The sequence below is a fragment of the Bufo bufo genome, chromosome 6 (genome assembly GCF_905171765.1).
Source record: "Bufo bufo chromosome 6, aBufBuf1.1, whole genome shotgun sequence".
NCBI classification, from domain to species: domain Eukaryota; kingdom Metazoa; phylum Chordata; class Amphibia; order Anura; family Bufonidae; genus Bufo; species Bufo bufo.
Window position 1 is genome coordinate 23,812,495 of NC_053394.1, and position 23,330 is coordinate 23,835,824.

Here is a 23,330-nt window from a genome sequence, read left to right on the forward strand (position 1 = left end):
TTTTTACACAGTTTTTTAATTTATTTTTTACGGTGTTCATCTGAGTGGTTAGGTCATGTAATATTTTTATAGAGCTGGTTGTTGCGGACGTGGCGATACCTAATATGTATATATTTTTTTATGTATTTCACTTTAGCACAATATTAGCAGTTTGGAAACATAAAAAAACATAAAAAATGATGTTTTATTGTCTCCATGTTCTGAGAGCTATATATTTTTTTATTTTTTGGGCAATTGTCTTAGGTAGGGGCTCATTTTTTGCGGGATGAGGTCATGGTTTTATTGATACCATTTTGGGGGACATACGCCTTTTTGATCGCTTGGTGTTGCACTTTTTCTTTTTTACTTTATTAATTTTATTACTTTATTAATTTTATTAAAAACACTTTTTTTTCTTTACTTTATTTATGACATTCACTTTTAGGGGTCTGATCCCCTCTGCAATGCATTACAATACATCTGTATTGTAATGCATTGCCTGTTAGTGTATGACACTGAGGCATACACTAACAGGTTGCCTAGGAGACGCGGTCTGAGGCTGGATCTCCTCGGCACCCGTAGAAGGCAGTTCCCGATGCCGTGCAAGGCATTGGGCAGCCTCTGCGTGGCATCGGGCTGCCTTGTGTCGCATCGGGTCCCCGCCACAGCAGCGTGGGGACTCGATGCGATCACTCACCTGACACAAACCCCTTCTATGTCGGCGTCAGCGCGGACCGCGGCATAGAAGGGGTTAATCCGCCGGCATCGGCTTTTACAGCGATGCAGACGGATACAGCAGGGGCCTAGCTACCACAGACTGCCGGGCCCCTGCCGGTATCCACGCGATCACTATGACGTACTATTACGGCAAATTGCGGGAACTCAGTGGTTCCCATGACGTAGTAGTGCGTCATAGGTCGGGAAGGGGTTAAAAAGCCTAAGGAGCTAAACTAACAGTGTCGCGTGAAGTTTTTTTACAGCGCTGCCTGACACCTCTAACTCCTCCCAATGTCTATCTGTACATGTCCCAACTTTGCCTAGTCTCCATTGTGCCCCCCACACAATAGTTATGCCAGATCTGGGATGGTTGGGAGGTACGCATACATAAACAGACCACATAGACACTACACTCACATAATCACATATACAGGCAGTCCCCAGTAGTGTTGAGCGAACCTTTTTTTTAAGTTCTGCGTCCAAAGTTCGGGTTCTGGTTATCGAAGAATCCCGTTATGGATTCCAAATTCCGTTATGGTCCGTGGTAGCAGAATCCATATCGGGATTCTTCGATAACCCGAACCCCAACTTTGGACGCATGAACTTAAAAAAACAAGTTCTCTCAACACTAGTCCCCAGGTTACGTACAAGATAGGGACTGTAGGTTTGTTCATAAGTCGAATCAGGCACTTTTTGTAGGCACTAGCCAAAGGACAGGATATTAGATGACATCTTTCTAATGAGGTTACAGAAAGCAGTAAAACCTCAGGTGGCTCTAAACTCATTCCATACTCATTAAAACTAAATGTCATGGTGTTCTACATAGGAAATGCAACTTGGACACATGTTTGTCTTAACATATGTTTTTTTTCTTCTGTGCATGTAATGGCTTAAACATCAAATTTAACATTTAAATATTGTACTGTAGACTCTTGTACAGTGTAGAGTACAACCTTATTATTTCTACTTTATCTTCCAAGGTGATTGTTTTTCTTTTCTTTGCTGTATCACCACCACTTGCATCAGATTTTTGTTTTGGAGGCTTTGTTGCAGGGTAAAAATACACTGTATGTACGGAGATGGACACCGGATGCAGAGGACAGGGTACAGTTGTCAGAGAACCCTGTGATGGTCTCCTTTAATGAATAGTTAAACTGTTGCTCAGGGAAATAAAACTTGTCCCTAAAGCAGTCTGATTGTCTGCTCTGGAATGTTTTTTGCTCTTTCGGTGAGCTCTGCTTTGCACAGCACACGCTGCCCCCTCCCTCCCCCTGCAGACACAGATGGAGGCTTCACTCGCTCCCCTCTCTCCTGGAGACGCAGACAGAGGGTCACTGATCACCGTCTGGAGATGGTGGGCGGCGGGACAGACTCTGATTTGGTGTTTAACTCCCAGCTGCAGAGAACGGGCAGGGGAGTTCTGGATGTCTCTCATCAACGGCTTGCAGTGCAAGAATGCCGAGAGCTTGAAGGGGGAGTGCACTTCCGGTCCCATGAGGCAGTGTACGTAAGTACGAGTTGTACGTAACTCGAATGTACGTAACCCGGGGACTGCCTTGTACAATATACACCATACAGTATATAAATGACCCCTAGGCTACACTTACAGTAGATTTACCTACAGCATATACATTTTATACACATTTGTACCTAGCACTAAATACATATTTGCATACACATTATATTCTGTGCTATCCCCACAGCCCCACATACCTCTTACATCCAGTGACTTCTCCTCTGATGCAGACCTTCTCTTTCTTCATCTTCTCCTTTGAGAACAGACCGCCATGATGATTTTTCCCCCATCTCTCGTCTCTGCAGTTTGACAAAAGACATCTTAGGTTCCTACTTTTCCATCATCCTCCTACCTTCTTAACAACTCATCCTGCCACCTTCAATAATAATAATAATAATGTGCACTAGTTCAAAAATGCTCCCGTTCTGTGTGCCAGTACAAAAAATTCCCTCAGTGCCCCCAGTTGAGCTAATGTCCCCATAGTGCCCCTATAATATGTGTAAGTATAAAATACCCCTATATAATGCCCCTAGTAAATGCCCACATAGTGCTCCTCTCCTCTTCCCCATAGTGCCCCCATAAAGTGCCAGTATAAGATTCCCCCATAGTGTCACCCAGAATGTGCCAGTATAAATGCCCCTTCTTAGTACCCCCATATTGTGCCTATATAATATGCCCCCATAGTGTTCTTCCCCCCCTCCAACTCTATAGTGTCCCCATAATGTGCCAGTATAAGATGCCCCCTAGTGTCCCCCATGTGCCAGCAATGCCCCAGTAGATGCCCCCATGTGCCAGTAATGCCCCCAGTAGATGCCCTCATGTGCCAGCAATGCCCCCAGTAGATGCCCTCCATATGCCAGCAATTCCCCCAGTAGATGCCCCCACAGTGTCCCCATGTGCCAGCAATGCCCCCAGTAGATGCCCCCATAGTATCCCCTATGTGCCAGCAATGCCCCCAGTAGATGCCCCCATGTGCCAGCAATGCCCCCAGTAGATGCCCCCATAATGTCCCCCATGTGCCAGCAATGTACCCAGTAGATGCCCCCATAGTGTCCCCATGTGCCAGAAATGTCCCCAGTAGATGCCCCCCATAGTGTCCTCAAGGATGTGCCAGTAGATACCCCCATAGTGTCCCCCATGTGCCAACAATGCCCCCAGGGCGCCATAGAAAAGCGAAGCGATGCAGGCCTCTTCCGGCCTATTGTCTGAAGTCTATCAGATGAACAGGGAAGGGAGATGCCTCTCCCTTGCCCTGCTGCAGTGTTCATCTGCATCACCATCCTGAGGACGGTGATACAGATGAATGTAGGGAGATGAGCGCTTCCATAATGCAAGCGCTCATCTCCCGCCGCACCGGATAGGGATTCAGCCGGTAACAGAGTTCTCCGATCCGGCTGTAATTTTAACAACCGATCTGGAGAACCTGAGGGAACTGGCAGAATCCCATGCCTGGCTTTAGTACTGCCCTAGCCATTTTACAGGTTAGAGCAGCACTAAAGCCTGCCCATTAGTGCCAGTGATGTCACCGGACTCACTGCTAGGCAGAAGCCTCCACCTAGCTTTCCCCATGGAGAGCCCAGTACGTCACAGGATCTCCAGAAAAAGCCTTTGCCCTGCGTAGGGTGGCCACTCAGACCACCCTCAAATGCCAGACTTTACAATCCCGCCCCTGACTCCTCTAAGCCACGCCCTGATCCAGGTAGGCCACACCCCTCCCCGCACACAGGTGACAGAGATTTAACAAATAAAATGCAGAATGAACTTCAGGTCAGCTGCAGGGGTGGGAGGGAGGGTGACTTTCTCCCTACAGCTCACACTCAGACAGCACAATGCTGCTGTCTGAGAGTGAGCTGTTCAAAAGGACATCCCTGCGTCCGTCCAGGCCTTGCGCCGGAGGACAGGGAGTCTGAAATTTATTTAAGGGTCTGGGGTCTTGGTTTAAGGGATCTGATCTTGGGTCTCTATTATTTAAGGAAGTATGTACTTGGGTGGGGGGTCTGGTCTGGGGTCTGTATTTGGTTAGAGGGTCTGGGATCTCTAGAAGGTCTATATTTGTTTATGGTTCTAGTCTGGGGCTGAATTTGTTTAGGGGGGGGTTGTATTTAGATGGTCTAGGGTCTGTATTTGGGGTGTCTGATCTAGGATATATATTTATTTAGGGGGACTGTATTTAGAGAGTCCATGGTCTCTATTTAGAGGGTCTGTATTTACTTATTGGGTCTGGTCATAGTTAAGGGGATCTTGTCTGGGTCTAGTAATTAGAGAGAATGTGTTCAGAGGTCAAGGGCTGCTTTTGGTTTTGGGGTGCAATGAGTGGTGTCATAATTAGTGATGAGCGGCAGGGGTCATATTCGAATTTGTGATATTTCGCAAATATTTTGCAGAATATTCGTCGAATATTCGCGAATTCGAATATTCGTTATATTCTACATTCTTTTTTTTTCACTCGAAAATCGGCAAGGTAATGATCGCGTAATATACGAATATTACGCGATCAATACAGGCGTGGGTCCAAAACGAATATATAGCACTATAGAATATAGTGCTATATATTCGTTTTTAGAATATTCGTCATTTTTTCCATCTGAACACATGATTCCTCCCTGCTTCTTGCTTGTGGGCCAATGAGTCAGGGAGGAATCATGTGTTCAGATGGAAAAAATGACGAATATTCTAAAAACGAATATATAGCACTATAGTCTAAATATTTGCGAAATCTCGAAGTGGCGATATTCGAGATAAAAATTCACTTTTCGAATATTCGTGCTCAACACTAGTCATAATGCAAGTGCACTAGATTGGGGTGTCCTATATAAATGGGTGTAGCATATGCTACTCTTCAAGTGCCACTTAGTAGACCCGGTGCCTCCTGCACTAGACCTCACTGTAATACTGATGAGATATGGATCTCCTCCTGCCTCGCGATGTGAACCTCGGCCTCCGCATGTAGCGGAGCAGCTTTGGATATTGAAGGCCCTGCCGTGCCGCTTGTCTTTAGTGGAGGCGTCCCCCCTGTGATCTGGTCCTCCCTGGACTTGGGAGCTTGCGGGTGCCTGCTTGTCTTTTCTGTCTCCTCTACACCATCACCGATGGGATTGGAAGACTCGGCTGTCTGCTTCCTCCGTGCCTACCTGTTGTCTCCATCTGCCTCTGTGTTGTATCCTGCCTCCTGGCTTTATGAATGGGTCATCTCCTGCCTCCTCTTCACTCCCGATGGGATTGAAAGGTTTGACTTTCTGCGTCTTCTGTTCCTAGTTGCCTCCACTTGCCTTAATGCCACCTCCTGCCGCTTGGTCTTATGAATAAGTTACCTCCTGCCTGTATGAATAGCCAGGAATTTTTTTATGTGCCTCCCTGATCACTGTGCTGCTTATATGGATATATATATATATATATATGTGCATAAGTGTCCACATTTTGTTTTGCCCATTAAATATGCACTGGGACTGATTTGGATGAACTGCTGTTGAACTTTCTCAATTTGCCTGGAAAAACCCATTGCAAACGATTTACATAGAGACTCTCTTTTTTCTTTTTTTTTTCCTCTCTTGTTCCTTAATTGTATTTGGAGGGTGGAAAATTAATTGAAGATTGAGGAAGGGAGGGAGAGAGGGGGGGAGTGTAAAAGAGAGGGAAGAGGAAAAAGGGAAAAAAAATATCATATAAAAAAGAGAGGAAGCGGAAAGGAACTGGCCCCTAAGCGAAATTCTGCGGACCATTCGTCTCAATAAATGGGGCAGAAAACACTGGAATCGGTGAAAATAGATCAGTTCTTAAAGTCCCCAAATGTAAATACAGGAGCAGGACCAAAAGGGATGGTTGATCTGAATGGGGAAAAAATCTTGGATCTAAATTGGGTGAAGCTATGGAAGAGATGTAGCTGGCCAGCTAAGACCTGTCCTAGGTTGCTAATACAGCTTATATGTGTATACAGCTAGACCTGCTAATAACCTTAATACAGTTCCTATGTTTGTGTGTTAAAGATAAAAGCAGAGTTATTTACAGTGACTTCATGTTTAGATGTAATATAACTGTTATATATATTGTGTTCACAGAAGCAGAAAAGATAATATGCCTTTAAGATTCATTATATAATGTAAGGTAAGCTCAATGACACAGCAGAAACAACAGAATGCATAGAGTTAAACTGTTGTTGCTGGGCAGGAGTCTAGACCAATCACACACAGCAGTCTTGGCCAATCATAGCCAGCCTCACACACAGCCTGTGTGGCAAATTCCCCTAGCAGGAGCTGCTGGAATTATTATTCACCAGAGAGAGAAGCTGAACAGACATTCACTCCACTAAGAGCTGTGCTTTATGGAAGCAGAGAGACCAAAATAGGTATTTAAAAGTTGTATAATGTTCCTACTGTTAATATCGTGATTAGGACTGTATACTGAACCAGTTATATGTGTGTTTACTTACAGTTCCACCAATTGCAAACTACGAAGTTCACAATCCAAATTCAAATTCCATATTGCAATCCAAATTGCATACAACCATACCAGATCATACTCAACCAATCTGCAAATAGTTACTGCTAACTGCATACTACAAATTGCGACCAAATTCAGTACGTGAACTATTAGTTAGACCTCAGATATACCTCTCAGAGAGATCATAAAGTGCTTAAATAACATAAAGTGAGAGTACAGATACTGAAGAGAGAAATATATCCACCATTTTATGTTGAATGGCAAGATTGAACAGTTGAACCACCATCCTATGCATACCGCCATTTTGTGATATCTTTTCAACACGTGTTTTGTACATGGACTATCTTCTGCGGAGGCGGCAGTGTTATATATGAAGAAAAGTTGAAGTTAATAAAGAAGTTATTTCAAGCATTTGGTGTGCTCTTTAAACCTACTGTTTCCATAGAACGGCGCTAGAGGAATTACAGAGTAATAGACAGTCTGGTTAGACTAAAACGTCAGAGATATCAGAATTCTTCTAATGCCACAGCGCAAAAGGCACTTCATAGTGCTGCGCCTGTCATAAGAGGATCCTCAGAATGAAAAGGTTAGGAGGGAAAAGTTAAACGATTCATCTATTGTGGAGTCTGCCCCATTAAAAGAAATCCTGGCTGCGGTTAAAAAAAATGGAGATTTAATACAGAATATGACAACGCAGCTCGGGGTAATTCAGACAGATGTGGTTCTGATAAGGGATGATGTTACCAAGATCTGGGACAGAGTTACAACTATAGAAAAAACTGTGGGGGCTCTGGAGAATGAAGCTAAAAATGTTAAATCTGAAACTTCTATATTGAGAATGGAGGTTAACATTCTTAAAAAGAAGGTGGTGGATCTGGAGGACAGGTCTAAGTGAGGCAATTTGAGAATTTTGGGTCTACCTGAAGTCTCAGAGAAAAGAAATCTTGCTGATATGATAAAGACCTTAATTCAGGAAAACTTTGGGAAGGAACATTTTTCTGGTGGAAAGGGCACACCGGGTTCCAGGCGGTAAACCTATCCCTGGGAGGCAGCCACGGACACTTTTGGTGAAGATACTAATGTCACGAGACATAGACATGGTTTTGAGAAGGGCTAGGGAGTGTCCTCCTATTGTACATAATGGAAATAAATTGCTTTTCTTTCCGGATTTCTCTAAAGAGATCCAGGAAAAGAGACTGAGCTTTATGGCAGCAAAAAAAATGTCTACAGGAAAAGGATATTAGATATTATGGATCCAATTCCATCATTAAGTTTGCAGATGACACCACGGTGATCGGTCTCATCACTGACAACGATGAGCCTGACTATAGGGAAGAGGTAAAGCACCTAGCTGTATGGTGCGCTGTCCATAACCTGCTCCTGAATACCAGCAAGACAAAAGAGGCCATTGTGGATGTCATGGTTTGAATCTTTCTGTGACAATGGCCACACCCATCTGCCTCCCAGCCAAGCTCTTGAACTAATCCCTGATTACCTCATTTTCATAGCCAATCAGAGGGGGTTTTACAATTTACCAATTGAAAGAGGTGTTCCAACTGTCAATATAAATATATGTGATGCATTCAATAAAGAATTTGAACTCACATACAGCCTGACTGGTGTTAGTTCTGTGAGAATTAAAACGACACGAGCGGTCGTTTGAGGCCGAATCATCAACGGCGGAACCAGCAGATATTGTGGTCACATCAGGGAGTGCCGTGAGAGCAGAATAGATCGAGCAGGGGCTCGTTACGTTGGTGGCAGCGGTGGTATTGGCTCTCCAGTTACTGGGACACTCCAAATCACAACTAGGAATGACCAGCTACGCAGCCTGCAGGAGAGACACGCTGAAAGATTTACTTGAGAGCCGAGGAGGGATCGCTGGGACAAAGAACAAGGCCACCTTGATCAGTGAGTTAGCTGAGATGGATCAGAGGGATGGTGATGCTGGACCTCGGTCCGTGGAAGACTTGTTTCAGCAACGAGTTAGAGAGCGGTTGGCATTATATGGTGCCAACCCATCCGAGACCGCCATACAGAATGCCATCAGAGACATCCAGCTGCAGGATGAGCGGCAAGAGAGAGAACTAGAGCGACAAGAGAGAGAATTGGAGCGACAACATGAGTGGAGAATGGCGGAAATACGGCAATCAGAGACAGCACCTAGAGATACAGCACCTGTCCGTAAGTTGCCCTTTCGCGCATTCAAATTATTTAAGGAAGGAGAGGAGGAAATAGACGAGTTCCTCCAGGACTTTGAGAGACTGTGCCAGATACATAAAGTGCCGTCCCAAGATCAGGTCGCCTTACTGGCGAGTAACCTAACTGGCAAAGCTGCGGATGCGTATCGGGCCATGGAGGATGAGGACGCCATGGATTATAACCGGGTAAAAGAAGCCCTGCTAGCCCGATTTGCCATTACCCCTGAAGCCAGCCGGATTAAGTTTTGAGAATCCCGGAAACAAGGCAACCTAACCTACGTGGAGTGGGCACATCGTCTGCAGCGGAACCTCAAGGGCTGGTTGCAGGGAAGCCATGCTCATACCATAGAGGACATGACCCAGCTAGTTCTCTTAGAGCAGTTCTTTGACAACACCCCTCCGATAGTACGGGATTGGGTACGAGATAAGCGGCCACAGACGGTACAGCAAGCAGCGACTTTGGCCGATGAATATCTGGACTCTCGGAGATCCATTGGAGGCCAGCGCTATCCACTACCGCGGCCCAGTGTACCGACCTCGAGCCCAACTCCAGTATCTCAGTGGGCTGCCTCTAGACCCTTAGCCTGATCAAAACCTTCTACCGGGCCTAAGTGCTATACGTGTAATCAGACGGGTCATCTGCAGCGTTATTGCCCTAACCGATCCCCGAGGTACCAAGAGACTGCCCAGTTATCCAGGTCAGTGACTTATTGCCTCCAGAACGAGGCCAACCCTCTAGATGTTCAGGAAGAGTTTGGTGAGCTGTTCGAGGCTGATCCCGTCCAGGCCGCAGCTGAAGCTAATCGGCAGCACCATCATCAGGCGGTATGGGTTAATGGGCAGCCCGCCCAGGGACTTCGTGATTCCGGGGCTACGATTACCTTTATTCAGCCTCACATGGTTCCTCAGTCGGCCCGAACCGGCCAGACTGTGGCAGTCAGGGTAGCAGGGGGCAAGGTGCTGCATTTATCCACCGCCAGATTTCACCTGGATTGGGGCTCAGGGAAGCGACAAGTGCGAGTAGGGATACTCCGTGAGTTACCCGCGGAAGTACTTTTGGGGAACGACTTGGGGCATTTGACTTCTTCATTTGCACCAGAGACCGCCATGGCCGTGACCACCCGACAACAAAGCCACCTACAAGGCAACTCCACTCCTATGGGGACCCAGGTAAGACCAAGTCCTACCACGTTACCCCAACTTGACAACCCCATGTCCTGGGATTCTCCTTCCGACGTTAGGCAAGAAACCCGGAGAGACCCTACTTTAGCGTGCTATCGGGACAGGGCGGGCAAGGATCCAGGGGGGTTAGGGGAAGACAGAATAGAGTGGGAGGGAGGGCTTCTTTATTGTTACACTGAAGGGGTGGGCAACGGGAAGCGCGAGGGCCCCCACAAACAGCTAGTCGTACCCCAGAAGTACAGACAGGAGCTATTGAGGCTGGCTCACAATATTCCCTTGGCCGGAAATTTAGGGATAGCTAAGACCCGGAGTCGGTTGTCTCGTGCTTTCTTCTGGCCTAGGTTACATGCAGAGGTACGAGAATACTGCCGGACCTGTGAGACTTGCCAGAGGGTAGGAAAGGCGTGGGATCATCCAAAAGCCTCTCTGCACCCCATGCCGATAATTAGGGAGCCCTTTAGCCGGATAGCAGTACACATTATTGGCCCACTGGCCCACCCCAGTGCCACTGGGAAGAAGTATATTCTTACAGTGGTGGATTACGCCACCCGCTACCCGGAAGCTATTCCCCTATCCAATATCCAGGCTGACACGGTAGCTGATGCCTTACTGCGGGTGTTTACTAGGGTAGGATTTCCCCAGGAGATATTGTCTGATCAAGGAAATCAGTTCACCGCCGAGCTGACCCAGCAGCTCTTGCCCCTCTGTGGAATTAAAACCCTCCAGAGCGCACCCTACCACCCCCAAATGAACGGGCTGTGCGAGAGATTTAACGGGATCCTAAAACAGCTACTTCGGGCCTTCGTGTAGAGTAAGAAGGATTGGGAGAAATATCTTCCCCACCTACTGTTCGCCTACAGGGAGGTACCTCAAGAGTCCACAGGGTTTTCACCATTTGAGCTGTTGTATGGGCGAAGGGTTAGGGGACCCTTAGACTTAGTGAGGGCCCAGTGGGAAGGGGGAGAGGATCCGGAAGGCCTCCCCATCCTTAGTTACGTCTTGGAACTCAGGGATCGACTGCGGGAACTTAATAGTCCATGAGAATATGCAATCAGCCCAGAGTCAGCAGAAAGTTTGGTATGATCGATCTGCTCGCAATCGCACTTTTTGTGTCGGACAGAAGGTCCTAGTACTAAAACCCTTGAAGCAAAATAAATTACAGGCCTCCTGGCAGGGCCCCTATCAGGTGGTAAAACATCTGTGTGACACCACCTACGTGGTCGCCAGCTGTGCAGACACAAGAATTCAGAGGACATTCCACATCAATATGATGAAGGCCTATCACGAGAGGGCTGAGGCAGTAGCCGCCATATGCGCTCCTGCCACCGGGGACTCTGAATACCTGCCCATGCTGGAGCTTCCTGCAATCAGTAACCGTTCTGGGGGAGTGGAAGATGTTCAGTTAAGAGATGGGTTAGGACCCCAGGAACAAGAACAGGTCAGGGAATTACTCCAGGACCGGAAAGAGATGTTCTCAACACTCCCTGGATACATTCACTTGGCAGTGCACGAGGTGGAGACCCTCGGGCAGAAGCCCCTGAGACAATCAGCCTATAGGATTCCCGGAGCCGTGCAGCCTATAGAGATTAAGGAGATGCTTGAGTTAGGGGTGATCGAATCATCAGCAAGCCCCTGGGCTTCCCCTGTAGCATTACTAGGAGGAGGACACAGATCACACCCACTAGAGAGGTAAGAGCATAGGGACATATAGTCTAGGCCCGAGGTTCCTGAGGCTGGGGGTCGTCCTTTTAAGGATGAGTGCCCCGACTACAGCCAGTGAGGCTCTTCCACTGACCAGACTAGGCCAAGTAGGGTTAGTATATAGGGAAAGTTACTGGTCCAGTTAGGCCCATCCTCTATATACACCATAAACCCCCTACAGGCTATCTAGTAGGCCTATATCCTAATTATTTAGAACCTATCCTACCTTCCCTAAATAGCGCAGGAATTCACTTTATTCCACAGTCTCATTTATTTTATGGATATAAATTAAAAGTTAAATCTTAACCTAAATACAATAAGGCACACTCAGTACAGATTATAAACATTTTGAGACTACTGAGAATTTTTATGAGTGGGTCTACCTAAACTTAGACACCAACCATAAACGTATTAAATATCCCCTGTAGTATTAGTCCCAAACGGGATGGCACGACCTGATTTTGTGTGGACTATAGGCGACTGAATGACTGTACTGTGACAGACGCCTACCCCATGCCCCGAGTGGACGAATTGTTGGACAAAATAGCTCAGGGACATTATCTGACGACTATTGACCTGTGTAAGGGCTACTGGCAGATTCCCCTGGAGGCAGACGCCATTCCACAGTCGGCCTTTATCACCCCGTTTGGCCTTTACCAGTTCCGGGTATTGCCATTCGGGATGAAAAATGCTCCGGCTACCTTCCAACGAATGATAGATCAACTCCTCGGTGGTCTGCAGGATTTTTCATGCGCATATCTTGATGACATCGCAATCTATAGCCAGACATGGGAGGAGCATCTCAGACACCTGGGCTTAGTGCTAGACAGAATCAGAGTTGCAGGCCTGACCCTGAAGCCAGACAAGTGTAATATCGGGATGTCTGAGGTACAATATTTGGGACATAGAGTGGGATGTGGGAAGCAGAGGCCGGAGCCTGCAAAAATCGAGGCCATCCTAAACTGGCCGGTTCCCAGAACCAAGGCCCAGGTACCTGCATTTTTAGGGACAGCCGGGTACTACAGAAAGTTTGTACCCCACTATAGTGACATAGCCAAACCACTGACGGACCTGACCAAAAAGAATCTCCCTAAACAGGTCCTGTGGTCCCCGGAGTGCAAAACAGCATTTCAACAGTTGAAAACCACCCTAACACAAGCACCCATACTGGCGGCACCCAATCCTAACAAACGCTTTGTCGTACATACAGACGCCTCCATGTTCGGACTGGGAGCCGTACTAAGTCAAGTTGGCGACGACGGGAAGGAGCACCCAGTGGCGTATCTCAGCCGCAAGTTGTTACCCCATAAAGTTGGATATGCTGGCGTGCAAAAAGAATGTTTGGCTTTAGTCTGGGCTTTAAAGAAATTGCAGCCCTACGTGTATGGACGCTCTTTTACCGTCATGATGGACAACAATCCCTTGATATGGCTAAACCAGGTGGCGGGAGAGAATGGCCGATTACTAAGGTGGAGCCTGGCTTTGCAACCCTACAATTTCACCATTCAATATCGGCCAGGGCCTCAAAACGGGAATGCGGATGGATTATCCCGGCAAACGGACCCGGAATCTTAAGACTACTTTTCCAACATCCTCGAGTTGACCCGGTGAGGGTGTCACGAGGGTATCGAGAACCACGCCTGACTCCGTTATACCCGGGGTCAGGAAGTCGCAGCTGCACGCTCTATTTAAGATAGGGCTGTTTTCCTTATGGTAGCTTTCTGGGTTTGCATTGCAAACCCTTTTGGCTCACTCAGGGATCCGTAGCTCCTTCTCCTCAGCTGTTCCTTGTCCAGCACTCCCAAACCTCCCTATATTCCTCTCTCACACTTCTCTGGTTGCCAGAGATAGAACTTCCTGCCTGGACATCTATTCTGACCTTCTGGAGCTGTGTTGCTGCGTTCTCTGGTAGTTGGTCCAGAACGCTACCCTCCGGATCCCTATTGGACCTTTGTGGTCTATTGTGATCGCCCACCTGGGTGTATGTGTTTGTCTGTTTTGTCTGTCCTCTCCCTGGTGTTTCCCTCTTAGTGATAGTGGTGCGGACTAGCGATCCCACCGGCCCGTTCACTATCTAGGGCTCATTTTAGGGAAAGCCAGGGTTTAGGCACGTGATCGCCGCACGGGTGAGGAACCCGTCTAGGGACGTCAGGGCAGTCAGGTGCCAGCCGCAAGGTGAGTTAGGGGTCACCACCTTTCCCTCTCCCTTGGGCAGGGCTTTCCCTTTTATCCTCCCTGTGCGTGACGTCGGTCATTACATTATCTCTGGCCCTTATTTTGTGTAGGTAAAAAAAATATATATATATATATATTTTTTACCTACTTAGAATCCAGTATGGATCAAATTGCTGCTCTGTCCAAACAATTTCATGGCCTGTCTTTTGAGGTGGCAGGATTGAAGGCGTTGGTCCTCCAGCAACAGCAGCGATTACAACTGACCGCAAGTGTAGTGGCCCCACTAGATAAGTGTGGGCACTACACAAGGGTCAATTGGGGTGTGCGTTACTCCTCCTCACTAGGGACAGGGATGGTATCTTTAATTGTGCATTTTAGGTAATTTGTAAAGTATTGTTTTTGTATTGTGCAATGTTTTTCCCTGTGATATGCATTATCAGGCCTAGTCTCGGTAGTTAGTCATCCCAGACGCTAGAGGGAGCTAGAGTACCCCTAGTATAAAGGTCCAGGCCCAGACAGGGAAGGGTGGTTGAAGGTCAGGAGTCTGCAGAGACAAGCTAGAAGGCACAAGCCAGAGCTTTCTCCTGACATGCAACTAGACAGTCCAGGCTTCTAGTTGCTACCAGGAGACTAGTAGAGGGATCCTAGTCTATCTGCTGATCCAGAGAGCCATGGTTAGCTCAGAAGATCTAACCCAGGGGAAGAGGTTACCTCCTGGAAGCAACCCTGTAGTTCCCACTAAGTCGAGCGGAGTCAACATGTCCAGCTAGTATAAGTAGCTGAAGGGCAGAGAGAATAGAAGTATGGAGCAAGAATGAGTACCTGAGGAAGATCATTTACCAAGGATAAAAGCCTACAATAAGGTATCCGGGCCTTGGGATTAAAGCCAGACAGGAGTTCGAAAGGAACAGTGTACACTATCTCCGAGGAGTCTGTACAGCCTGATTCTGCGCATGTGGATGTTTACCCTCTGTGTGTCTTGCCGAACAACCATATACCTGCCATGATTGTGAAACTCTGCTTGTGAAGTGTACTTGACATGTGGAACTGAGTTGCCATCTAACTGTACAAAGTGGAATTTACTACAGTAAAGCAAAGTTTGGTTCACCCTGCCATCTGTGTTCCTTGCTTATTAAGACCTTCCACCGGTGTGCCACCGTTACCGGCACTGGCGTCACGTACCTCAAAGGGACCTTGCCCCAGGCACATAAAACACCAGCAACACCCAGGGCACCTCATCCAACACCAGGCCTGGTCCCTAAATACAGAGTGTGCCCCAGAGGACTCTTGTGCCAGCCTCTCCTTCACTGCTGTATGCCTGCCCAGGGTTTCCTTATAGAACTGTGAGTAACCCTCGCTTGCCATTAACCGTGACCTCACAATCGCAATACCCTGCAGGTCTGGCGTACCACATAAATTGGCGTCACGAACAGGATCCGAGCATATCTGCGCCATTGTTGGATTACAAAACTGTGTGCCATTATCCACCTAAAAAGTGACTAAGCCCTATTGCTTTATTGAAAAATTGCTGGGCCCAAAGAACTGTCATCATTTGCGGTGTGAAGATAGTGTTTTCTAGACTGTTTTGCTGCTTGTTTAAGCCACCGCTTGCTGTCAGTGAATAGACAGTGTTTTGCTAAAGATGGCCGCTGAGCTTGCTTGAGTTTACTACTGCGTCATCTTCATCCTGAATTGGCGGTAAAAGTTGGCGCCTTTTTGCTGAGAAGAGCGGGAAAAAGCTCAAAGTCGGCGCCGCCGCCTGTCTGGACATTTGCATGTCTGCAGAAATGGACCCCGCCTTCCCCATACTGGAGTACCTGGGGGGCGGCCTCCCAGTGCAATGGGAGGATCTGTCTGAACTTATTGGCGCGACCCTGTCGCTCTCCAGAGAAGGATCGAGCATGTTGGAGAGTGAAGACTGCTCTGCTGGGATGTCCGCGCCTGATATATTAAACATGGATGACATTGGTGTAGAGCCTTAGGACGCTCCACCGGCCTACTCTCCGGGACCGGAGAAACCCGCCTGCCCGCCACTGGGGAAAGAACCGGAGCACTACTACGGCTCCTGGAGAGACTTCTTTCAGCCCTCATTCAAGTGGTCAGCACTAATGGCAGAGGTCCGGGAAGCCGCCATAAAGAGGAATACTAAGACTAAGATATACTACGAAGAACTGACCAAGTCCATTCATGAACGTCACACTAATACCCAACCCCGCCTGGAAAGGAGAAAGGGGTTGGTTGTGTCTTTTGATAAGAACCGTGGCTACGGGTTCATACAAGATTACACTACTGGCAGAGACTTATATGTTAACCGGAGGTCCGTCAAGAGAGATTACCTCTCCGAGCATCTGCATAACCTCCACGAGGGAGAGGAAGTGGAATTTACCCCTGCCGAGAGCCTGTGAGGCCCATATGCTACTGCCGTGACCCGTCCCAAGAAAGAACCGGAGGACTGGGAGGCAGATGAGGACTACTCTGGCTGCGAGCGGAAACCTGAGCGCTCTCTAGAACCGGCCCATCACGCATTCCAAGAGCGGGGCTCTTTCATTGGCCCTAACGTATTTTGGCAGCCAACCGTGTTGGAGAAATGGGTGAGTCCCTATCAATCCCCCGAGCTGCCTCGCCGGGAGAAAACGATCCAAGACATGGAGAATCTCAAAGGACTCCGCGTTACCCTGGAGAATATCCGGAAGGGTAGGAGACCTGATGCACCACCGGAACCTGCAGCGGCCGCGTCCGATGCATCCTACACTGTACCTGCGCCGGCGGCGACAGCAGAAGACAGCGATTCTGAGACCGAGAGCCTGGGTGACCAAATCGTCCGTCTGGAAGAAAAGTTGCGGGAGCTGCGCAAGATTGCCACCGCCAGGATCCAGACGCCGCCTGCGAAGGAAGAGGTAAGGGTGCCTGTCTCCACCCGTAGGCCACCTTCTGCTACCACCGCTCCGTCGGGGCCCCCAAGAAGGCCCTCTAACCCTGTGACTTGCTGCGCAGAGTCGGTTATTCCAAAGCCCTCCGGACCGCTTGCGGCGGTGGTATCTAATCCAGCACAGCCTACCATAATCATGCCTGGACCGGTTCGGTCCACAACTGCCTTTACCCCTAGGCCTATGGGGCCAATACCTATTAGGGGTCCCTTCATGCTGCAGCTGCCCCCTGATACTGTAATGTGGGCACATCCGCCTGTGGAGGATTACTACAGGCCTTATTTGCCAGCAGAGCCGGGTGATTATGATAAGCCCTTGTGAATTAGCCTGCTAGGCCTTTGATTTGCTTTGCCAAGGGATTATTTCTGAAAATTTAACCCTTCCAGGACAGTAGTCCTTTGTTTTGGTCCTTTGTTGCTGCTGCCAGTTTACCCACGGCTCAGTGGTAGTAGTCACCCACTGAAATAAAGATGTCAGCAAAGCCATCGTGTTTCCAGGACCTCCTGCCTGCTTCTACTATCCCACACCAAGTTGTGCCTGTTCCTTTGTTGCGCCTTTTACCCTTAATCCCCTTTTCAGGTTGATCAGGGGTATTACAGCACTTGTTTTATATTATGTCATTTTATTGTGCAACTTGATACTAAGGAACCGTGCCCAGTGATAGACTCAAAAGTACCTGAGCCTCTGTGATTTGCTATTTTACCTTGCTGGTGAAAGACACTCACTTTAAATAAGAAAGAAACCTGGGTACGGACTCATATTTGTTCTTTGAGCCTCCAAGAACTTTTAAATTGTTTACATTGTTCTGCTGTTCTATTAAGGACAATTTGCACATATGGACTATCCTGGTAATAATGTTACGCTGCGCCAGGTCAGCGCCCCTGTTCCCTCATATGATCCTGAGAGAAGAGAACGACGCCCCTTTTCACCGGTACTTGTTCCTAAGCCAGTGGACTGCCTGATTTATGCATGTAATGTGCTTCTGCAAATGTAGATGTCTTTTTCCTGCTTTGCTTTTTGGTCTCTTTTTCAGGTGCAGTATCCAGCTGGGCAGGGCCCCTCCATGTTGCGCCGAGGTCGGGCAACGTTAAGGCGTGGTGGTATGTAGTGGCCCCACTAGATAAGTGTGGGCACTACACAAGGGTCAATTGGGGTGTGCGTTACTCCTCCTCACTAGGGACAGGGATGGTATCTTTAATTGTGCATTTTAGGTAATTTGTAAAGTATTGTTTTTGTATTGTGCAATGTTTTTCCCTGTGATATGCATTATCAGGCCTAGTCTCGGTAGTTAGTCATCCCAGACGCTAGAGGGAGCTAGAGTACCCCTAGTATAAAGGTCCAGGCCCAGACAGGGAAGGGTGGTTGAAGGTCAGGAGTCTGCAGAGACAAGCTAGAAGGCACAAGCCAGAGCTTTCTCCTGACATGCAACTAGACAGTCCAGGCTTCTAGTTGCTACCAGGAGACTAGTAGAGGGATCCTAGTCTATCTGCTGATCCAGAGAGCCATGGTTAGCTCAGAAGATCTAACCCAGGGGAAGAGGTTACCTCCTGGAAGCAACCCTGTAGTTCCCACTAAGTCGAGCGGAGTCAACATGTCCAGCTAGTATAAGTAGCTGAAGGGCAGAGAGAATAGAAGTATGGAGCAAGAATGAGTACCTGAGGAGGATTATTTACCAAGGATAAAAGCCTACAATAAGGTATCCGGGCCTTGGGATTAAAGCCAGACAGGAGTTCGAAAGGAACAGTGTACACTATCTCCGAGGAGTCTGTACAGCCTGATTCTGCGCATGTGGATGTTTACCCTCTGTGTATCTTGCCGAACAACCATATACCTGCCATGATTGTGAAACTCTGCTTGTGAAGTGTACTTGACATGTGGAACTGAGTTGCCATCTAACTGTACAAAGTGGAATTTACTACAGTAAAGCAAAGTTTGGTTCACCCTGCCACCTGTGTTCCTTGCTTATTAAGACCTTCCACCGGTGTGCCACCGTTACCGGCACTGGCGTCACGTACCTCAAAGGGACCTTGCCCCAGGCACATAAAACACCAGCAACACCCAGGGCACCTCATCCAACACCAGGCCTGGTCCCTAAATACAGAGTGTGCCCCAGAGGACTCTTGTGCCAGCCTCTCCTTCACTGCTGTATGCCTGCCCAGGGTTTCCTTATAGAACTGTGAGTAACCCTCGCTTGCCATTAACCGTGACCTCACAATCGCAATACCCTGCAGGTCTGGCGTACCGCACAAGCCCAGCGGTTGCTACTGGTAACCAGGTTGTTGCGGAACCCAAGGTCCCTCTCCCTGACAGATTTTCTGGGGGAAGGGACAAGTTTTTGACATTCCGTGAGGCCTGTAAGTTATATTTTAAACTGCGCCCTTACTCCTCTGGTAATGAAGATCAGCGGGTGGGGGTTGTTATTTCCCTGCTGCAGGGGGACCCGCAGTCCTGGGCGTTCTCTTTACCTACTGATTCCCAGGCTCTCCGGTCAGTGGATGAGTTTTTCGGGGCTTTGGGTCTCATATATGACGACCCTGACCGAGTCGCACTGACTGAATCAAGATTACGGAGACTCTTACAAGGAGAGCAGCCGGTAGAGGAGTAGTGCTCTGAATTCCGTAGGTGGGCTACGGATACCCAATGGAACGACCCGGCTCTCAGGAGTCAGTTCTGCTCTGGGTTATCCGAAAGGGTTAAGGATGCGCTTGCATTATATGAGACCCCCTTTTCCCTTGATACGGTTATGTCCCTTTCTATCCGTATAGAGAGACGCCTTAGGGACAGGTTGAAAAAACCGGAGCAATTGGTAACCCCTCCCAAGCAGCAGTTAGTCTGTACGGACTTAGACGAGCCTATGCAGCTAGGAGGAACTACTCGTTATGTCCGTCCTCCTGAGGCTCGCCGTAGGCGTGTTTTTTTTTTTTTTTGTGGCGAGAGGGGTCATTTCATTAATGTCTGTCCTTTTTTCCTCAAAAACAAAAGACCGTCGGAAAAACTACTAACCCCAGGCTGTGTGGAGGATGTCAGCCGGGGGGTATACGTTTCCTCCATACGTACATCGCAATTTGTGTTGCCAGCGGTTATTATTTTTGGTGATAAGACGGAGACTATTTCTTTCTTTCTAGACAGTGGGGCAGGGGTAAATTTGATAGATGCCCATTTTGCCCGCACTATGGGTTTGTCTCTCTGTACGTTACAGAGACCCATTCCCATATTCGCTATTGATTCTGCTCCCCTGTCTCAGAGAAACCTCACCCACATTGTTCATAATTTACACCTTCGGGTAGGGGACCACCATAACGAGATGCTTTCAGGTTATGTTCTGGAGGGGCTTCCCACTCCGGTAGTGCTGGGTCTTCCCTGGTTGGTAGCGCACAATCCAGTGGTGGATTGGCAGGCCAGGGAGATATTGGAGTGGAGTGAGCAGTGCAGAGAAAATTGCTTAAATAGCAATTGCTTAGTCGCCTCCATAACTACCCTACCTACATTTATTTCGGATTTTGAGGATGTTTTTTCTGAAAAGGGTTGTCAGAAGTTACCACCTCATCATTAACCTTATTTCCGGCACAAAATTACCCAAGACCAGGTTATATAATCTTTCAGGTCCAGAGAGACAAGCCATGAAAGATTATATCTCTGAGAGCTTGGCTAAGGGACACATCAGACCCTCTTCTTCACCCGTGGCTGCAGGGTTTTTCTTCGTTAAAAAGAAAAATGGGGGCCTGCGTCCTTGCCTAGATTTTCGCGAATTAAATCGGATAACCATCCGAGACTCATACCCTCTTCCTCTCATTCCTGACCTGTTTAACCAGATTGCGGGTGCTAGGTGGTTCTCCAAACTTGATCTTAGGGGGGCCTACAATCTGATCCGTATTAAGGAGGGGGATGAGTGGAAGACAGCGTTTAACACCCCTGAGGGGCATTATGAAAATCTAGTTATGCCTTTCGGTCTGACCAATGCTCCTGCCGTCTTTCAACATTTCGTTAATGACATTTTTAGTCATCTAATCGGCAGGTTTGTGGTAATATACCTAGATGATATTTTAATTTATTCGTCTGATCTGAAAACACATGAGGTGCATGTCAGACAAGTACTGCAGGTCCTACGGACGAATTAATTATATGCTAAAATTGAAAAATGTGTCTTCGCCGTTCAGGAGATACAATTCCTAGGTTATTTTTTATCTGCTTCAGGTTTCCGTATGGATCCTAGGAAGGTCCAGGCAATTTTAGATTGGGATCTTCCTGAGAACCTCAAAGCACTACAACGGTTCTTGGGCTTTGCGAATTTCTATAGGAAATTCATTAAAAATTATTCACTTATTGTAAAACCGCTTACTGACATGACTAGGAAGGGGACTGATTTTTCTAAATGGTCTGACGCCGCTAAAGTTGCTTTTTCCTCTCTAAAAGAGAGGTTTACCTCAGCACCTGTACTAGTCCAACCTGATGTCTCTCAGCTGTCTCAGGGTCCGTCTCCTGGCAAATGGCGTCCTTGTGCTTTCTTTTCTAAAAAACTATCTGCAGCAGAAAAGAACTACGATATTGGCAATAGGGAACTATTAGCTATTAAACTTGCGTTTGAGGAGTGGCGTCACTTCTTAGAGGGGGCAGTCCACCCCGTCACTGTGATTACGGACCACAAAAATCTTCTGTACCTCGAATCAGCTAAGCGTCTCACCCTAGGTGGTCGCTATTTTTTACCAGGTTTAACTTTGTGATTACCTATCGTCCTGGGGCAAAGAACACCAAGGCTGATGCACTATCTCGTTGCTTCCCTGGAGGGGGTAATGTGAGTGATCCGGTGCCCATTCTTCAAAGAGGAGTGGTTGTTTCTGCGGTACACTTTGTTTTGGAGGGGGAGGTGTTAGAGGCCCAGGGGGACGCCCCGGTCTCTTGCCCCTCAGAGAAATTGTTTGTACCGTTGAACCTACGTTTCGAATTATTAAAGGAACATCATAGTTCGGCACTTGCTGGGCACCTGGGTAGTAAAGCAACCTTGGAGCTATTGTCTCGTCGTTTTTGGTGGCCAAGGTTGCGTCAGGATGTATTGGATTTTGTGTCTTCTTGTTCTACCTGTGCGCGCGCAAAAGTTTCACATACACGTCCTGCAGGGTCTCTATTACCACTCGTCATTCCCAATAGACCGTGGACACATCTGTCAATGGATTTTATCACTGACTTACCTTTGTCTGCGGGTAAAACAGTTATTTTGGTAGTAGTGGACAGGTTTAGCAAAATGGTACACTTCATTGCGTTACCCGCACTACCTAATGCTAAGACTCTTGCTCAGGTATTCGTCTGTGAAATCGTGAAGCTTCACGGGGTCCCCTCCGATGTTGTTTCGGATCGGGGTACCCAGTTTATTTCTACATTTTGGAAAGCTTTTTGTTCCCGTTTGGGGGTACACTTGTCCTTTTCCTCAGCTTTCCATCCTCAGTCGAATGGACAGACTGAGCGTACCAACCAAAACCTTGAGACATATCTAAGATGTTTTGTGTCTGAAAACCAAGAGTTGTGGTCATCATATTTACCATTAGCTGAGTTTGCAATAAATAATCGTCGTATGGAATAAACTGGCAAGTCACCATTTCTTGGTGCATATGGTTTTCATCCCCAATTCTGTACTTTCAAAGAGGGGGGGTCTTCTGGGGTTCCCGAAGAGGAACGGTTTTCGTCATCTCATTCATCGGTATGGCAGAAGGTGCAAGCTAACTTGAAAAATATGGGAGGTAAATACAAATGCATGGCTGATAAGAGACGGTCGCCAGGTCCGGACCTAGGAGTGAATGACTATGTGTGGTTGTCTACTAGGAATATTAAATTGAAGGTTCCCTCTTGGAAACTGGGTCCTAGGTTTATTGGCCCTTACAAAATTGTAGCCATCATCAACCCCGTGGCTTTTCACCTGGAGTTACCTCAGACTTTTAAAATCCATAATGTTTTTCATAAGTCGTTACTCAAAAAATATGTTCCACCTCTAGAACCGTCACCGCTGCCACCCCCTCCTGTTGTCGTGAATGGTAATCTAGAATTTCAGATATCCAAAATTGTTAATTCTCCTCGGGTCCGCCGCTCTCTTCAATATCTGGTGCATTGGAGAGGTTACGGTCCGGAGGAAAGAATGTGGGTTCCTGCGTCTGAGGTAAACGCCGACAGGCTAGTTCGGGTTTTTCATGCCTCTCATCCTGAGAGACCTGGTCCTGAGTGTCCGGAGGCCCCTCGTAGAGAGGGGGGTACTGTCACGAGGGTATCGAGAACCACGCCTGACTCCGTTATACCCGGGGTCAGGAAGTCGCAGCGGTTGGCTGCACGCTCTATTTAAGATAGGGCTGTTTTCCTTATGGTAGCTTTCTGGGTTTGCATTGCAAACCCTTTTGGCTCACTCAGGGATCCGTAGCTCCTTCTCCTCAGCTGTTCCTTGTCCAGCACTCCCAAACCTCCTTATATTCCTCTCTCACACTTCTCTGGTTGACAGAGATAGAACTTCCTGCC